This window comes from Idiotropiscis lumnitzeri, chromosome 14 (assembly GCF_059441095.1).
Source record: "Idiotropiscis lumnitzeri isolate Australia: NSW breed Sydney's pygmy pipehorse chromosome 14, RoL_Ilum_1.0, whole genome shotgun sequence".
Classification (NCBI taxonomy): domain Eukaryota; kingdom Metazoa; phylum Chordata; class Actinopteri; order Syngnathiformes; family Syngnathidae; genus Idiotropiscis; species Idiotropiscis lumnitzeri.
The window spans coordinates 19032924-19052661 of record NC_142404.1 but is presented as its reverse complement, the minus strand read 5'-3'; the positions used below and the strand labels follow the sequence as shown (position 1 = coordinate 19052661).

The following is a 19738-nucleotide window of genomic DNA, read 5'->3' as shown; positions in this document are numbered from 1 at the left end:
GACACGACGGTGTTGTGCGATTGTTCCACAGTACAGTCGAGCTCCCTTTCAAACCTCCCGACATTTAATTGAAAAAGACGGCCCGTGATTAGCATCTGCAAACACGCTTTGCGTTGGCTCTTTGTCGCCAGTTACATCATTCTTAACAAGCGTGACACAAACTCCCAAATCCCCCAGGATCCGATCAAACGTCCGCTGTCACAACATTGGCGACGCGTCTAATGAGAGCCAACACAGCAGCGCCATCAGAAGCTCTGGCGTCAGATGCCGTCTTGGCATATTTTCTGCGTCGTGTTTCGGTGCGTGTCAAATTAAAGCGGCGAGCAGCCACGCCCATTTTTTTTTTTCATAAGGACTCTCGAAAATCATCGAACTCGGGCTACAATAGATGCTCTGCTTACGAGAGACGCCGAAGACAAATGTTACGTTTTTTTGGGTTTTTTTTACTGGGGGGTGTAACTTAAAGCAAAATGGCCGTCTTTCTGTTCAATTTCTGGCATGCGTTCTTGTGACTTTTCTAATATTTATAATTGGTCAAAGTCGCCCCAGGTGCTGATGTGTTTTGAACTTTCTAGCTGGCGCTCTTGAGTCACTTTGTTTTCCCACTTGTTGACCTCTGCAAGTATTTGCAAGAGTTCCCCCCACGGCTTTTGTTATGGGCGCCACCGTGCACTCCGCTCCCGCTCGGTCACTCATTGCTAGGCTGCGCGTTTCTTTGCCCTTTCAAAGTTGGGCTCGCCGCAACTTTGCTGATCTGCTTGTCTTCTACTTTCTGCCGCGCTTGCTTGACCTGAAGCTGCAATTCGACTCACAAAGCGACGCCACGTCCATGTTGGCTTTAAACGTCAGATTTCATGTGGCACAGACGGCGCCGTGTCTAAAACAAAACAAAACACCACTGTGAGGCCGACGTGCCTCGTATTTATTTTTTAGAAAAAGTCAAACCAACCAGGAATGAAATATGCCAGTGAGCAATGCATCATCAGCAATCTTGATTTTTTTTTTTTTTTGCAAAGGAGGCAGTCAGACAGCATTTATACTGTCGATAAAATTTGTGTGCGTTAGAGACATATTTGTCTTGTGTTTCGGCTCATCATAAATGTCATAAATAATAAATCTGAGCAAAGTTTTCCCGATGGTGAAGTTGGTGAGTGACGTTTACTCGAGGCTTGCTTTCAATTCCACGACGAGTTGATGGTCGACGGTCAGTTCATGTCATCAGACCGAATTTCCTTTCTTGGCTTTCTTTTTAGTGACTAAAAAGACGAGCATGTTTGGTCATTAGCGTTTTGGAACAGCCGCGCGCTTTTTATGAACTAATCAGTCCACAACTGCCGACTTTATGGGCTTTTAATGAAATTGCATACATTAGCGAATAATGCTTGGCGCAAAAGAACTGTTAAACGTCGAACGCCAATTTACCAAATTAAGCGGCGGTTCTTCAGAAAGTGCGACAAGAAAGTGGCTGCATTGGAAGAAAAGTCAAAAGTGAGTCCATCAACGACATTTTGAGTGTCATCATTTTTCTTTTATTTTTTTTGAATATTTTTTGGGACAAAGGATTGGAATAGATTTACAAATTGAAAAAAAAAAAACTGACAAAAAGGATCAATTGAAGAATTTATTTTTGTTTCAAAAATAATGTGACGCTCTTCCGAGAGAAGTGTTGACGGTACTCAACTTTTTTTCATTCTCAAAACAGTCGCTGACAATTTTTATTTGTTGTATTTTTTTTTTTTTTTTTGCTAATGCAGGCAAACAAGCACTTAAGTCGCTCTTGCAGACAGGCCAGTGGTTAAAAAAGAAAAAGAAGATCCATAAAACATCATGTCTGCCGCAGATAATGGCCAACAATACGAATGTGACCGGAAACGTTGACAGGCGGGGAACTAAAGTGGTGTACGCGCGGAACGGACGATCAAAATTTGAACGTGTGCAAATGCGGCACGTGGGCTTCACACGTTTCACCGTTCGCAATTGTTCTTGGGCCGTCAGACTGGCGTCACTTCTCGCATTTTGAGTGAAGCCCAGAGCTGGGCAGTCTGTCCTGGGGGCTGACGGCCATTTTGGGGGCGGATGGGGGGGTGACGAATTTTAAAAACTCTGATGAGGATTCGAGTGGGCATGTGAATAAAATTCAAATATTGACACAATGAAATCTTGAATGAAATCTTGTCATGCTTTTTCGTGTACTGGCCCTCGAATTGTCGGGGGCGATCATCGAATAAGGTCGGAGCGTCGAGGCCGGAAGGCGGGGGACTGACCGGCAAAAAAGGGTCAGATGCCCACCTCCGGCCGTGCAAAACTTCCCAAACTGAAAACAATATTGAATTGGAAAGTTCTCGAGGGAGCGTTACTGGCATCCGAGAACCGGAAAGAAGTGTTTGACGTAAGCGCCTCGTTTTGAAGTTTGATGATGTCATTGTTTGAAAAGCGGACTGGAGCGCTGCGGTGGAGTTACGCCATTGAGCAGTGTCCCAATTACAATTCGCATGATTGCAAATTGTGCCCGACATCGATGGCAGCACCAGGACAGCCCGTTCGCCACTCCTGTCTGCTTTTGGAGATCGCAATCTGTCATATTCAAAGTGACACTTCATTAGTTGCGCAATGACACACGCGCTGCCGGAAGGCCCACGACAAGGAATGCGGCCGACAAAGCCGTACAATGTCTTAAGAGTCTCACAACACAGATTCTTGTCGTTAATGAACTCCACTCCGCCGGGCGATAGATGAAATAAATCATACTGTCAGCTCACGCGGGCTCGGAAACGCTCGCCGGGGGGGTTCCGTTGAGGAAACGTCACGCTGGAGTGTTGCGTATACGGCGGCGCCTCGAGTTCCTCGAGATACGAGCCGACTTCATCAATCGGAGGTTTGCTAGCTCGATGCTAATGCTAACATCCATCCATCCGTTTTTAGACTGCTCGTATGTGAGCCATTTTCCGATCATTTATATCCTCATCATGTTGAAGTCGTCGCCAGCTTTTGTGAAAGATCGTGTCACCTTTAATCTCCATTTTTGTGCTTATACAGAATAATTCTTTTTCCCCTCTCAGCAAAAGTGAATCGAGTGAATCACCTTTTTTATGCAAAAAAAAAAAAAAAGAGAGAGACGGCGTCAGCGATGCGTCAAGGTAATATTTAGTAAAATAACTCAATATATGCCGAGCCAAGGTGAATGAGTTAGAATTAGACCAATTTACTACGAATGCGCCGCGGGTGAATGAAAATGTCGAGCTGAGTGTAGAATGCCAATGCGGGGAGAAAAAAAAAAAAGAAAGGAAAAAAAGGATTGTATCGCCTCCGATTGGATGTAATCCAAATGTCAAACATGGAGGATGCCAATGAAATGCAAAATCAAGGTCTTCCACGACAAGGCAATCAGTTGTGAGCAAGCTAAGAAAAGTACGCGATGAGCCAATCAGATTGCTGGAGTTAAATTTGGAGCGTCGTCCAAAAGAAAAGTCGTGTTTGGCCCAAGCGGAGATCAACATTTCAAATTGTTATTGTTTATAAATGAGCGCAGTGATCCAAAACGCAAATCATCACGTTGCTAAAAGAAATGTAACCCAAACGAAACAAACTCTCTGCCGTAGTTGCGCGTCGTATTCTTCAAATTTTATCCTTGCTCGAGAAAGAATAAATAAAATTTCCGGAGTCTTGACCAACTGCTCAGCCAGACATCAGACACGATCATCTGGAACTTTTCATGTGAACACAAAAGGTTTTAGAAGCTTGCAACAAAACGGAATCAAATGAGCTTCTTTAGCTACCGTATATCGACCTCCTGCGATTGATCATTTCAATTTAAAAAAATAAAGAAATAAAAAAAACAAGGTTTCTTGGGGGGATCTCTTGTGTCCTTCTCTGCCGAGTCACGCTTGAGTCTCCTCCGGTGATGCCTCGCTGAATGCGCTCTCACCTTGAGGAGCACTGACAGCTCATCGTTTCCAAACAGCCACTTTGGTGTCACGCGCAAATCAATGGCCGAAGGCGAGGCTTTTTTTTTTCTTTCTTCTTTCTTTCACGCTTTCTTTTTTATTCGTGGCCGTCCAACTGGCCAGTCAGCCTTTTCCAATTCCTTTCAAAAGGCATATTGGGCACTGAGTTCCGTTAACGTTTTTTTTTTTTTTTTTTAAATAAAGTCTCATATTCAACATTCCTACCATTAAAATGAACGCTCCAGCATTTCAGTTGATATTTTACTTTCTAATTTATTTTTTATTTTTTGGCGCGGGAAGCTCCCTGTGGATATTGTTCATCTCGCAGCCACGTCACCTCCTCTGTCCTCTGTAAGTGTCCCGACAGTTTCTCCAGTCGGCTTGTCCGCCTGTCACTTAGTTGTCAGACCGTTATTGCAAAGTGCTGCTGCTCGCTCACTCATTAGCCGTGTCCATTTTCCACGAGCGAGATGTATGTCGCTCAAGACACACTACCGTGTATCGAGCAAACGGCGGCGATGCTCCATTCCAGACGACGGGCTGCGTTCGCCAATCGTATGCCGATTTTTATTAACTCGCTGGGAAGTTAGAAGAAAAAAATACATAAAATAAAATCAGCTATGGACATCCGTTTCGCTCATCAACACAAAATTGGATGGACGACGTCTCAAAAGCCCTCCACACCCAAAATTAAAGAGAAAGTTCACTTGCACCAATTGCGGCGCTCATGCAAAATGATCCCGAAGTGAAATTATATTTCCAAGATTCAAGAAAGTGTTTCCGATGGTGGCTGCTCGTAAACGGGCAGGAAATGCGAACGATTTTGGGTCAAGGTTAGTCTGCCGACCTTTATGAATAAATGATGATAGCTTTTAGAGGTGCGAGAGTGGCTACATGTGAAGAAGACAGACCGTTGTTTGTCTTTGACCTCAACATCCACCGGAGCAGAATAACCCAATGCTCGCTCTCTTCCGCAGCTTCGCAAGGTATCCATGAATCTCATTATGACGGCAAGTCGACAATTCTTCACAAACGATACTTTGAGCCCAAAGTTAATTCTGAAACTCGACAGAAAACGGAGAGAATTGGATGTTTAGTATTTCTAATCCCCACATAGCTCAGCTTTAAATCAGTCCGTTGAGCCCAATGCAAACAAAAAATGCAAAGCGCCATGGACGGGCTTCTTTCCTCTCTGAGGAGCGGTCAACTGGACTCACAAAGTCACGGAAACAAACAAAAAAAAAAAAAACAGAAGCGTGCACGCCTGATTGAAATGGCTCCTTAAATGTGATCAAGTTACGCGGCAGCTGTGTTGCTCTCTGGCTCGTGTCTGCGTGAGCGGCGAGGTGTGACGTTGATCGCGCAAACGTTGGCGCGGAGATGTCGAGTGGCATCGTAAAAATAACACTCATGCCGCATGCTTGGCTGGAGTTAAAGCACACGAGCTTTGTCGACTTGATGGACAAAAAAAAAAATCAACAAAACGCACACAAGTTGCTATTTTTTTCATTCATTTATGCATCTGTTACTGTTGTTGTTAAATCAAGAAAGACAGCACAAATAGATCAATGCATGGGGAAAAAAACTTATATTAAAAATACAATTAAATTTAAAAAAAGTAACTAAATATGAAAAAAAAATATTTTTAATGAACAAATTAAAAAAAAAGAATAAATAAAAACATTCATTTTGTTATTATTATTAATAATAATAATAATAAATACAAGAGAAACACTAAAAGTATATGAATATAAAATCGAATCATTAAAAATAGCATGATTAAAATAAGGAATAAGAAAATAAGGAATATTAGCAAAATTATGAAAAAATAATAACATGCTGCATCAACATTAATCAAGCAATGAATACAAAATATATTTAAATAAAAATAATAATATAATAATGATAAAAATAATAAATAAAACCATACTAATGTGTCTCAAGTTCAGTCAAGCGGCTTGATTAAACTTCATCAGGGCTAATCTGTTGTTCTTAATAATTGCGTCGCTAACGCATTCTCCTTCATTATGTTCGCACCGGAGAACGTTCCAGCTGCCAACTCCTTCAAACAAGCAAAACAAAGCACACGCGTGACAATCGGCGCACGGTGATGAGTTAAATGCTCAACCTCAACAGCCGCAAGCATCTTGCCTGCGAGGCTCTCCTCCAAACGAGCCATTGTGATCACTTTGGAGGCCCTTTTGAGGGAGAGGCGTGAATTGCGCTTTCACGAGCGATATCGTTCCTGCTCACCATTTGCTGCTTTAATTGACGCTTTTCATCATGCACAGCACACATTTGCATTCCATTTTCTCCTGTACAGTTTTCCCCCATTGTCAAAAGCCGCGAAAATTTTAAATCCGACTTGATTGCTAATCATGAAATGAAATTAACTAAATAAAATAAGTTTACCATGAAACTAAACATGGAAAAAACTTTTACAGGATGCATATTTAAATTCGCTTAATGCTAACACACAATGCAAAATGCGATAGACAGCCTCACAAAACTAGCATCAACCTTCAAAAGTTCATTCGTTTAGGGGCTTGGTATTTGTTTTCTTTAGAAAATGAATAAGAATTAACAATTCAAGTCGACGTTACCTAAATTTCTTTGAACACAAATGGTGCCGCAGCACATGCAGACACATGAGAAGGATAACTTTTGAAAGTTTTGTCTCCCTCAAAAGTGAGCTGACAAGATGATCATCACGGCCTGGTCTTTATTTTCGACTCAAAATCTTTGTTCTCAATTGCAGGCGTTCAAGCCAAATCCAATCGACCAAATCCGCAAGATGCAATGCCGCCATCGACGGCGATGGATTGCAGCTGATGACGGTGAACATCCGTAGCAATGGAGGAGTTCCGTTTTCGTCTTCGAGGAGCGACAGGTAAGACCGGAGGCCTCGCTCATAAACGCTTCTGTGGGGAAAGTCTTCACTCGTGTTGGGTGTAACCGATGTGGACGCAGACGCCGTACGCTTTGAGGGACCTCCTTGGAATGAAATGAGCACATTATAGAACACGGCATTATCGACGCGCTTTCAAAGCGGATATCGCGGACGCATATTTGCCGGTTACGGCTTATTAGCATTCCGTGCGCGTGGCGTTTGTTGCCGAGGATGTCGATATGAGGCAAGCCTAACAAATGGTACTCATTCAAGTGTTGATAGCCGCGAGACTTGAATATTGACTCATCATACACAGCTGGGAATTGTCGACCAACTCGACTTAAATAACGATAAATAAAAGTATCTGCAAATATTATTGGGAGACGGAACACGCACGTGAAAAAGAAAACAAAATGTAGAAAGAACAATATTGTTTTTTCAATCAATTTAAAAAGGACTTGCACTCTTAATGCAGCTAGTGGAGTACAAGAAAAAAACAAATATATAAAATACGTTACCCGTTTGATTATTTGGCCCACCATGGGAAAAAAACGGTTCCATGTGCTCACACAAAGTACATTCTGTGGAGTGCATTTTACTGTAAAAGGATTGGATTTGGTGCCGGTCCAATTTAAAGTCTTCAAAGATCCGTCAGAATGCTCGAAAACGGCCGCCTGAAAAGGAGTTATATAAGATCACGGATGGGGGATCTCTGGTCTTTTTCTTTTTTGACGCTCCCAAGTTGATGTTTTTCCATGTAAGTACGCGAACAAAGTATTTGCCACCACTGCTAAACATCGAAGCGTTTAACCTCGATTGGCCCGACGCTGATGTAAGAGGAGCCTCGTGGTCAGGCCGCGTCACCGCCGAAGTTGACCGAGCCTCCAAAACGAGAGTGTTCATTTATTCAGAGCTGCGCGGGCATCCTCAAATGTCCCCGTCTCTCTGCGTCAAGCTCAAAAGTCGCTCGGGGCGTCCTGTGATGTGGAGCAGAATGCCCATGTCGGCTTGCTTGAGGTAATCCCAAAATTTGAGCATGCTGCCTCCTTTGTTTTTTTTAGGAGCTTCGGTGATCGCTTGAATCTTGTTCGGCTCCCCTTTCCCGTCACTGCCATTGCGTCCGTCCGTCTTACTCTTTTGACATTCACGTTTACGTGCTTTGTGATATCGCAAAGTCGCAACGCGTACTGAAGGTCACATCAGCGGGCGGTGCCAAAGAGTGTTGGCTCATTCTTGAACCTTTTCAGTGAACCGTTCCATTTCTTGTTCACGAACGATCCGTTGAGCGAACGTGATGTTATTTCCGGTTCATGTACGATTCATGGAAAGAAATTGATATCATTTCCCGTTCACGTACGAGTCGGTGAGAGAAGGTGATGTCATTTCCGCTTGACGTATGATTCAGTGAAAGAAAGATTCGCTGGGGGCGCAAATGATTCGCTGAACGATTCTTCTTGATAACTGATTCTATTGATTCAGGTCACTTTTCGGAACCGTAATGCCCATCCCTCGTACCGAGGTCTTCCTGGAATCTGTTTTTTTTTTGTTGATATTCATTTGACTCCATGTGCGGATTCAATGTGCCTGAAAACTTGGTAAAACCTCGCAAAAATGTGTGAAAAAGAGTGAAAAGTGTCAACGGCCAGATTAAAGAATTCGTACAATAGTCAGATCTTTAACTTAAAACGATGACGCGACACGATTGGAATATTCCCGCGCGACAACGGCCCCCTCGTGAGTAATTCAGAAGAGGAATTTGTGTGCAAGCGGTGGCTAAAGGTCCACGCTAATTTCAGCGGCGAGCGGGCAAACGGCAAAGACACACACTATATTTATTCCAGATCTCGGCAGCCTTTTGGCCTCCGCATCATTATGCAAACGGCGGGTGCAGGACCGCAAAAGTTGACAGAGTGCTTAATAAATATTCACTTTACAGCGGCATGAAGGCATAATCAGACTTCGATTGCAAAGGGAGTGCGGGTATGCGGGGGAGAGGGAGGAAATGCTATTGTTTATTCCCCAAAAAAATAAACAATCACCCATGCAGCACGTCTTTGTGATCCACTCACTCAATATGCATTTAGGCTGCCCCCTCACAATCGAGCTGATTTGAAACGGAGGCAGCCGAGCCACACAGGCAAAGTCATTAAGCATCTTTCTCGTTAGTTTTCAGCGGTTTATTTAGTTATTTATTCATTTCTTTTGGCCTTGACAGGAAGTGAGGAGGTCAAGTGAATGCAGCTGACATCTCACGCGGCGAGAACACAATTAGACACGACCCAAATTTAGACGACGGGCAAAAGGCGCATTTGACTTGCAACGCTGACGTTTTTTACATTTTTTTTCTCGGACTTGCTTTCGCGACCTTCTGTGAAATCATATTAAACATGGCTTGAAAATCAGGAAAAATCAAGCCCTTCGCTCTCAAACACTGTGGGCGTCGCCCGGCGCCTGGTGGCCATCGCGAATCTCGTGAATTTTCCCGAACGGCTGTTGGATTTTTGGGTCGGTTCAGCCCATCGCAAGAATCCAAATCGGGCATGGCGCCGGGAAACTACGTCAATTTTGTACCTTGCTCGATATCCGACCCACCGCTTTGATTTCCGTGAAGGACTTTGAAATCGGCGGTAAATTCCAAAAGCGCCGATTCCTGAGGGGGACATCGCAAATGTTGGTGGTGTCAATTGGTGAAAGCGGCTTTGTGTGCGACAAACATTTTTTGCGGCTAAAACTCACCCCGCTCGACAAAGAAAAAGTCAAAAAAGTCCGAGCTCACTCGGATCGGCGCTCAAAGTCCAAGCGACGACCGGGCTGCGATTTGGCTTTATGTCGGCGTTGTAACAAAAATGTTTTGTCATGAAATGTCGCGCATTCAATTGGCCGCGGTTTGAACTCCGTCACGTCGGGCCAGTTTGCAGGAGTCGCAAACAGCGAGCACGCCAGCCGGGCCGGATAATAATTGGCCTGATTGGAGCACGCGCCGTCCAAAAAGGTGATTCATAAAAACAATCTCATGAAATCATCAGCCGGCTGGAAAAGATGATGCGCATACATAATGCACGCGTCTGAAGGGAGTCTCATTTCCGCTTGCGTATTATTGATGACATGCGGACTCCAAAAGAACGCGCGCGATTCATAATAATCATCTCAATCGAGGAGATTTTCGGCTTTGCTTTTAGTTGAATCGATTTGTGTTTTTGGTTGCTTTTGCTTTCATATTTAATTTCAGCTTTTGCTTGTGTTGCTTTGTGTCTCCTGTCAGCTGATTGTTTCCACCTGTGCTTGTTGTGTCAGCCAATCAGCTCCCTCCGGCACTTAGCGTGTCATCAGGTGTTCCTCGTTGTCTCGTCAATTTGTTTGGATTTAGACCAGCAGGGGGTGCTAACACGCACTCTCAACTGTCCTGTGTCAGATAAAGCCAGTTGCTCCATGTGTACAGAACTGCGGCTCTCTGTCAACACACAAGGCACGTCGCATTTCAGGGCGCCTCATCTATTTTGTGGAGTAATTGGGATGTAAAAGTGCGTCTTGTGCTTATTTTGCAGCCATTGATGCAGTTTATATTCATCCGTTTTGTGTAGCCAAAGCCTTAGCTCCTAAAAAATTGAGAATAAAACCACCATTTTTTGCTCTAGGCTTGTTTCACCCGCAAAGAATTCCCCTTATGTGCAATTTCGGTTTAATTATATGACTTGATCGTTTATTGCAAAGCCACCACTTGCAGAGCCCAGTTTGACGACAAGTCACTTAAAAGCATCGCGCGTTGCTAAATTGCAAAGCATTTAGTGCTGCTGCTGTCGAATGAGTGCTGGGGGAGCCTCAAAGCAGGTTCAAAGTGAGGAGAGCAAATCCATCAGTCACCTTCATGGAGGTCGTCGCTTCATCACAAAACACAGCAGACCAAAAAGGCGGAAATTCCCATTATCACCCCAACATTCAAAGTCGACTCGGTGGTGCGTCAATGTCATTTTGCCATTTCAAACTCCATCTATTCATTTAAAATGTGCCCCTCTGTCCCTCGTCTGGCGCGGTGACAGACGCAGGTGCGGCCGTTGATCCGAGGTGACAGGTGGCCTCGGAGCTGCTTGGCGCCACGCCGAGCTGCGCGACACCCAGACGAGGGAGCGGGCGAAATTGGCTCCCGGGGGGCGTGAACTCGGGGGCGGGTCAATTTCAATTTCAGTTGTGTCATGAAATCATTTGCGAGTGAAAAGTCGCGACTTTGGGGCCAAAAGAAAAAAAAAGGAGGGGGGGGGGGTTGATGGTTGTGGGACGGCGGGACCGCATCACACAAGTGGACGTGTGATGCTGACAAATTGGAAGTGTCCGATGGTTTCTGCTTCCTAGCGCTGTCGACGTCGCTTTGTGATTTCGAACCAATGCGACACGTCCATTCAGACGTTTTCTATTTAGTCGTCAATTAATCTTTGACTCGACTAACTTGAAAAAATAGCATATGTTGCATCATTCGATAAAAATACAACTCCAGCCGACTTGAATGCCTGCATGGAGTTCCGCGGGGGTCTTTTGCTTTCTGCAAAGCTGGACACGCTCGCGCACACGCACGTGCACGCACACACACACCTTCCCTCCATCTGCTCTGCTGCGTATATTGCCAAAATGCAGACAACTGTGAGCACCTTTGTGACTTGAGGACCGCCATCTGCATCTGCTAATAGGGATGAGGTGGGAGGTAATGTCGTGCTAAATAACTGCTCTGCGCAACCTGACAGCACCTTGCCCACCGCCCCGAAACAATGAACGATCGCAGTTGCGAGGGCGGTCTCCAAGTACCCACTTCGCTCTCCCGAGTGGAAAGTCGAGCGCTCGACTCGCAAACTGTATTTCAAGGTTGTGCGAGGAGCCGTGATGGAAGTCGGCGGCGACCTCTCCCACAGTGACGCAGCCCTCCCTCTTTGAGTCCGCTGACCTGCATTCGTTTGCAAAACGACCAATCGGGTCTGACCCGCCTGAGCGCGGGGTTATGTCACACGTTCAGGAAAATAGAGCTCAGATGTCTTTTGGCAAGAGAAGCCGAGTACAGCTCGAACTGGCCGCCAGCCAATTGCAGGGCACCTATTTAAAAACTAAAAAAAAAAGCATTCTCATCAGAATGTGTCATCTTGATTTTTTTAATTGTCTTTTATTAGCATCCAATTTAGCAATAATGTTGGATAATTACTCGTCTCTCACGCAGTAACGTACTGTGGGTGCAGGCGTGGTGTTTAGTTTCGAGGCGATGATGGGGGGGTGACAAAAATCTCCTCCAGCCCAGGAGACTTCCCCTTGATCATTGGCATCAATTTGCGACGGATTTAGACGCAGAATTAATCTCTAAACACAGATTACCTTGACATGTTTTGACAGCACTCTTGGCAAGCGAAAGCTGACTTGAGGTTATCGAGTAAAGCCAAGACATCAATAACGGCGTGTTTACAAAGTGATGAAAAGCCGGATTGCGTAGAAAGGACGCATCGGAATCGGCACGCGCACGCGGTACACAAATCAAAGGAGGCGGTTCAAGAGTGACGGTGACGGACATCAATTTCTTTCATGCGTATGCGTGCGCACACAACTTGGAAGGTTTGCAGTGAAGCGCCGCGCGAGATCGCGACCAAGTCGTGTCCTCGAGAGCACCTGCAGAAATAATTTGATATTTGTTTAGTTGTCATGCAAAGCGCTGGAAACGGAGAAGATCATCGAGCATCAACAGCAAACAGTGACAATAGTTTGGCATTTTTCACCACACTTAGTTTTGACTTTGCTTTTTGATTTTTTTTTTTAATCTTTTTAATTCCTGTTTAGAGGAGGTTGTTTGTTTCTATTTCATGGGAAATGCTTCCTTTTAGTATAATTTTTTTTTATATATGGGAGGTGTAAAGTAAATGTGGCATCTGTTCATATTCAAAATGATTCTATTTGGAATTGTATCGTTTCCACCGATATTTTGTTTTGGCCATGTGAACGGGATGATCGTTATAGGTTAGGGTAATGAGTTGCAATGACTAACTGTGACCAGTAGAGGACAGCGTTCGCTGCTTTGCTTTTTTTTAGTTTACAATTTTTACTGATTTTGTTTGTTTTCGTTAACTATCGTAACTTGACCGAGCATGTGAAAAATTCCGCATATATGTCACCTAAATGTTTGTATTCAGTCATTGCATTATTCAAAATCAACAAACCACCTTTACATGAGCTTCAAAAGATTAGCGAGCAAATATGAGACCACATTTTCAGTCAAAGCAACAAATTCGTAAGTCGGGTCGCTCGTATCTCTTGTATCGCTCGTTTGTCCGACTCGTGCAGAGTGTCCGCCGCGCCCTCGTCGACTCCAAACGGCGACAAGAAGCGTTATTGACCGTCTCCAAACAGTCCCAAAACAAACTCGGCTTGGGAAATGCTATTTTTAAGAATTGAGGATGAAACCAAATCAGCCTGTGATGTTCCTGACATGAAATGAAATGCCAAACACTTCTTATTGAAAATTAATCCCGAGCAAACTGGCTTTTTACCAAATGCATCGCACAACAAGTTTTCATCCTCAGTGGATTTATTGACAGCCAAATAAACAAAAACAGAGACGAGTTATTCCCTTGCCGCCATGCCTTCAAAAGCGCTTGTAATCCAATTTGGCATGAAAGTCGCAACTATTATACGCTACTGTTGGGCCCTCTCGATGTAAACGCCGCGCAACAAGCCGTTTAAGAAGACAGCCGTCGACGTGAACGAGGACGTCAACACCAGAACTTTTTTTTTTCATGACGATTGGACTCGCATAAAAGTGAGCGTTGCCTCGCAGTCAGACAGGCGGGAAAGGAGTCGGAGAATTTGCCTAAAAGCCTCTCATGGCCGCTTCCTCTGCCGCCTTGGACGAATATCATCAATTCTGCAGCAACTTGTGTCCACTCGTTAAAAAGCTCAAGGTGGACATGCGGCTGGATTGGTGAGCAGATGTGGACATTTTTTTTATTTTTTTTTATTTTTTTTTTGTCGAACAAATCATGAATCCCACTTTTCCTAATAACGGCGAACTGTTTCATAAAATAACGAAATCCCCCCAGGTTGAAGCAATTGAAGTACGACAATCGAAGCACACGACGGAGCCGAGAAAGTACAACGTCTCTTTTTGGCGGCGCGCGTGACCGCAACACTTTGGCGGGCCGGATGGCTCCCACTCGCCGCTTTGCCTGTCAGATCGCTTTCACCTCTACATGTCAGTCGAGGCCAGACGCTCCCGCCTGACCCACGTGTCCAAAAGCGAGACATGCAGATTACGCCCGTGCATAGAAATCAGCTGCAAGGCTGCGCTGGCGGTGATGCTCACGCGCCAATTAGAGAGCGACGAATTGCTCGATACCGTCGAGGTTTTTTTTGTCTACTGGTAATCGCGACTCGTATCGCAGTCACCCATTGTGACGCGATGCAATTCACGTCACCAAAATATGAGCAGAGGTGCCACAAAAAAACAAAAAAAAAAGGAACATCGTTGCTTTACTTGAGTATATGAGTCATTTATTTTCCGGATTTTCAAGCTACTACTTCTTTGACAAACTTTTTGCCGCTTATTGATTGCAGCCAGAATTTTCTCGAGCCTCCGGCCTAATTCATAAAAATTGTCGGCCACCGACCCCGTTCCAGCGACGTTCCTAGTAACGTTCAGCAGATGACGACAACGCCACTTCAACACAATTGACCAAATCAAGCTCGTTAAGAAATCACAAAATCAAACAAGAAAGTCAAGTTGTAAGAAATTCTTTCAACAGCGCAAATGAAATATTCTTGACTCTTGGAAGTTCTTTTGTCTTGATTTTGGCGTCCAATTCCTCCCAAAACGGCTTGATGGGGTTTAGGTTTGGAGATTGGAATTTTGAAACGTAGTCGTGGGTGACCGAACCCGTTTAGTTTTATTCGCCTACCATTTAGCTTCGTCATTTCGGGACAATTATGGCGTTCGAAATTTGTTGACCGTTCGTGTAGGTCAGAGTTTGTGTTGTAACGTTTGGACGGGCAGGAATCGCCAAACGCCTTGCTGGTCTTGACCTCCACCACTGCCAAAAAGAGCTGCTAATTGTTCCCAAAACGAAAACATGTTCCGCTCTCGTCATCCCGTTGGAACAAAATGCGCCGAGCCTTGTTCCTGCTAATGGGAATTACTGAATTACGAAAGCCCTCTGGCTTAGTCCAATGATGGGACTCCCCCCTCCCCCCCCCCCCCCTCCCATCTCGCTCTCGCATCCGCTGGCCATCAGTCCCGCAAAGTCACCTGAGGCTTGTGAAATCCACAATTCAGTGGCCACTTACGAGCCACAATAGACTGGCAGTCGACCCGGCGCGATCAACGAGGGGATGGACACGTCCGGCGGACCGGAGCGACTTCATTAACGCCGGTACATTAAGTGCAAATCCAGGCAGACACTCCCCACTCTGGTCTTCCAGCTTGCGGACTATCAGGAGAGGCTCAAGCGGAGGGTCAATCTGCAATAAAAGGCATCCGTTTTCACGGGCTGGAGACCTCCCACTCTCCTCTCTAAGTCATTAACTTCACCCTTTGCTGCCGGACACAGCGGCTATTCACTGAGCTTCCGTAATCCTTCGCATTGCCTTCGCCTGACCTTCGGACGGAAAGATGGAGGATGTGGGCCTGCAAGAAAAAAAAAGTCCCGATGCTTATGCTCCATCAGGATGACCGGAAGGACTAAAGCAGCTTTTCGTTCTCAACATGAAGATAGTTTTACGCTTTTGATTCAAACATCATGAAAATGAGAATTTTCAAACTCGTCGTCACCCTCCTCAAATAATGGCCTCGCTCTTTTTTTCTTTTTGTTTTTTTTTTCCAGATGACATGAACCCAATTCTGATTATCTCAGATATATCATTAAGAATTCATTTCAGGGCTTATAATTAATGATCTGTGGAGGATTTTCACAGAGGTGGTCGGCATCGGAAAAAAAAAAAATCTTTTTTGTCAAAATATGACTTTTGGTCGATGTTTACTTGATAAAAGTTTATGATCACTAAGCAGCACATTTAACAATATTTAATGTAACATGACTGTACTTTCAAACCAAACTGTTTCTAATGAATGTTTATTTGGCGGTGGAGATGCCACCTTTTGATTTTGACCTTTCAGTCGGGCGTGACGTGAGCATGACCGTGTGGAGGTGACTTCACGCCGCACGCTCACAACCTGGCCACATTTTAGCTCGTCGAGGTTGCGTTGACGTGCAGAGGCCTCAACATCGACGGGAAACCCAAACACGTGACTTGACCCGGTTCGTGACGATTAAATCCTCTTCCGTCTTCCGGCATTTTTTAAAAGTATCCCGTCATCCATCCGTCCTCATCAAAATGGCCGTTCCGTCCGTGTCATATTTGAAAGACTTTCTCCCTCGGCGAGATAGCGACTGCAAATGTCAAACATCTGCTCTTCAGTTTAAAAATAATACTTAGTCATAATTTATGAACTTGAGGCTTGGCTGACATTTCCTGACTGCAGTCCAATCATGTGTTCTGGTATCATTTCAATTGGATGTCACGCTGCGCATTTGGTTTTCGTGTGTTAATAACACAAAGGCCCGGCAGAGCACTTGGTTTATTTTTGCACTTTCCAAGCTTAGGAAAAAAAAAAAAAATCCCATCATGGGTTGAAGACATGGAAAGAGAATGAAATAGCAATTCCGTTGCGGGCCGATCTGGACATCCTGCAAGGTGGAAACACGCCGAGTCCCAAGCACTTTCAGTTGCACTTGCACTGTTCACCTCGCCTTTACACACAAATTAGTCCAAAGGTGAGTGCTCTTGCCTCGTGTGTGCGTGCGCGCGCACGAAATACAACGCGTCTCATTTAAATGACAAGCAACTTTCCAAGACGGGTTGGCTTGCAACCCTAATTTGAAAGCCTGGCTTGAAGCCCTACTTTGGTATTTTCAATCTGTTTTGAAACAAACCCAACACAGGCGAAAATATTAAAAAAAAAAAAAAAATTGCGGTTAAAACTTTACTACTTGCTCAACCTGAATTGGAAGCCGCAACCCCGCCTTGAATGCGAAACGTTGACGTGAACGCCCAATTTGTAAACCTAACCCTGTCTTACTCTGTACCCATTTTCTTTGGCTTGAAACCCTAAATCAGACTTGGAAGCCCCATTTGAAAGAATAATTTGAAGCCGTAACCCTTGCTTGAATCCTACTTCTAAACACTAACCCAATCTTAAAACTCTAATTTAGACAATTTTGACACCCCAACTTTATACAAATGTGAAATTCAGCTTTTTCCATCATACTGTATATTCTTTTTTAACAAGACCCTTTGAACGAGTTCAACTATTTAATATGCACTGCAGCACGCCAACGACAAGGAAATGAAAAGAACCACTGCGCCCTCTACAGGCCAAGACGGAAACAGGCCGTGTTCTGCTCTTCAAGGAGTTTTGGAAACAGAATGCACATGACGTCACCATGCTGGCATCCGTGCTCTCAACTAGTACACTTTTTTTGTTCTTTTTTTTTTTCCTCGGTATGACTTAACACCACACATCCAAGAATGGAATCATGTCACTCGCTCTCCGTGCTTTACCAGATTGAGACTTTGAATTACAAATGTTAAGTCACGTTTGGCTATGGGATGCTCGAAAAACAGAAAGTAGCTTCAGCATTGATGGTACATCGGCTGCCAATTCTTTACAACAGATTTTCATGATTACAATTGGCTGGAATGGATCAAAGCTTTAAGTTTGTTCAATGGAAAAAAATGTAAATATAAATATGATCTCAGAAATTCTCTTTCCGTTGTCATTTTTGCAGCATTGTTTTTGTTTTTTTTTTTAAAATCAAGATCAAATTAATTTTTGTCCAAAATTCTGCTGCTAGTTAAAGCTGTAGGTGGCACTTGCGGGCATTGGCCCTTGACATTTTTGTTGCTTCCTCGTGTGACGGACACGTTTCCCACTTTGCTGTTTTTTGGTCACACTGATGTCCGAGCCCGATTTTACTTTTTTTTTTTTCGAACAAAGTGTAAGACCGACGTTTGGCCAATATGCCACACTTCTTGTTGACTTTCTGCCATTAGTCCTCAACTTTTTTGGTGTGACTTGTCATGATGGACATGCCCACCCAGTTTTTTGTCAATCGGTGGAAATGGTGCCTGAAGCTGATTTTATTTGAGTTTTTTTTAATGAAAAAAATAGCAAGTCCTGGAAGCGGCTGCTTCAATCCAAAATGGCCGACTCCCTATTTCGTTTTGGAAATGGCTCATTGAGACTTTTTTTTTCGTGTCAATCGGTCAAACTCGCGTCGGGAGCTGATTGATTCCCCCTCCTACCTTTTCGGACTTAAAAAAAGAAAATTCACAAAGACGACGCGAGCGCCTTCGTTCTAACAACATAAAACGAGGTGGATGCACTTTTGTTTCCGTATTTTCAGAAGAGCCCTGCCGTCACATCTTGCGTTTTTTGTTGTTGTTGTTTTTTTTTTTGTTTGCATGCTCTAATGATCTGACGTTTGCATTTCTCCCCAGTGTCTATTAGAAAGAAATATGTGCTACCCACCGCAGTTTTGTGGCTAGGACTGTGAAGTTGGATGGAAGCGTCGCAACAGCACACAACTTGAAAGTTTTGCCGCTTCCAAACGTCTCGCAGTTGCCGTTGTCTTTTATGGTTGGAAAACAAATCTTCCGTTTGTTACTTCCACGTTGACATTTCTTCCGTCGCTCAGTCCTTGATTAGAAATTGCAATATTTTTCACGGATGTCAAGATAAGAATCAGAACGGTGCTTCTACAAAGCTTCTCTTAAACAATTTGTATTTCGAATAAAGTGGAGCCTTGTGATCTCACTCTGGAATGAATGGAAATGCTGCTGTCGTCACAAAGCGAAGCCCCGCCCCCTCCCCACCACCTCCGCGGTGAACTAACGGATTTGGTCCGACTGTCGCATTGGCCTGAAATGCTAATTCTTACTCTTTTCCCTGAGCGTGTTGCGTACTTTGCAGCTTTCAGGTCCAGCCTAACGCTTTGTAATGCACCATGTCCAACGCGCGCCGTAGCGAGCGGCAGTTTTCAGTGGGGTTACTTTCAGATTGAAATGGCAGCAGTCACCTTCAGGGAGTCACAAGTGGTAGCGGCAAATAAAAAAGGTTCATGGGTCCGGCGTTTGATTGATCGCAACATTGCAGATCTCCACGAGGCAAGTCGGCAAACTGACGGATATTCACACTCAGCCTTTTCGTCAGGTTGAGCGCCATCGGTCATCAGATGACCCATTTGACCACAAAGTAGACTTTGCGGAAAGGGGTAGCTGGCCATTTTGCTTGGACAAGATCTGGCCTGACAAATGTCGACCTGCTTGCGTGCCCCGGCATCGTTGTTAGCATGTCTGCCTCACGGTGGAGAAATTCCGCGTTCGAAAAGCAACTCTGACTTTTCTGTGTGGAGCTTCCTTCCACTTTGTAAAGATGGCAAGCGACGTTCGTTTAAAATTCGGTTCAAAACGAAGCGGTCCAGTTGCAAAGAATTGTCCCGGGCAAAGAGCCCCAAAATGTTTTGATTTATGTAGCCGATGTTTTATACATGGAAAAAAAAAACTAAACAAAGATCTGTCTTTACCTTAATTGAAACTATTTATTTATTTTTTTAGTTTCGCCGTCTTATCGTTTGTGCTTTTGATTGAAGTCACGGTCTGGCAGCAAATGAGACGCAACAATTTGCGCTGGCTTCCAGAAGAATATAAATATTGGATCCTTTTATTTATTTATTTTTACATTCAGAACGTGATCGAACAGAACTCGACACGTGATCGCAACGAGATCTGCTTGACTGAATATTGCATTTTGTGACCGTGTTCGAAGTGAGAAAAAAAAATGAACGTATTTAATCTTCATTGAACAGAAGTTTGCAAAAGAAAGTGACTC

At 44.3% G+C, this 19738-nt stretch overlaps 1 long non-coding RNA gene across 1 annotated transcript in view; it reads left to right on the top strand.

Annotated features, from left to right (window-relative positions):
- The window catches only part of LOC148323898 (uncharacterized), a 40072-nt gene extending 21636 nt beyond the window's left edge, over positions 1-18436 (top strand). Inside the window, exons 3-4 of the long non-coding RNA XR_015846540.1 lie at positions 6703-6834; positions 18349-18436. This is a non-coding gene — a long non-coding RNA (uncharacterized LOC148323898). The remainder of the gene's footprint in view (positions 1-6702; positions 6835-18348) is intronic.
- Positions 18437-19738: the final 1302 nt, after the last annotated feature.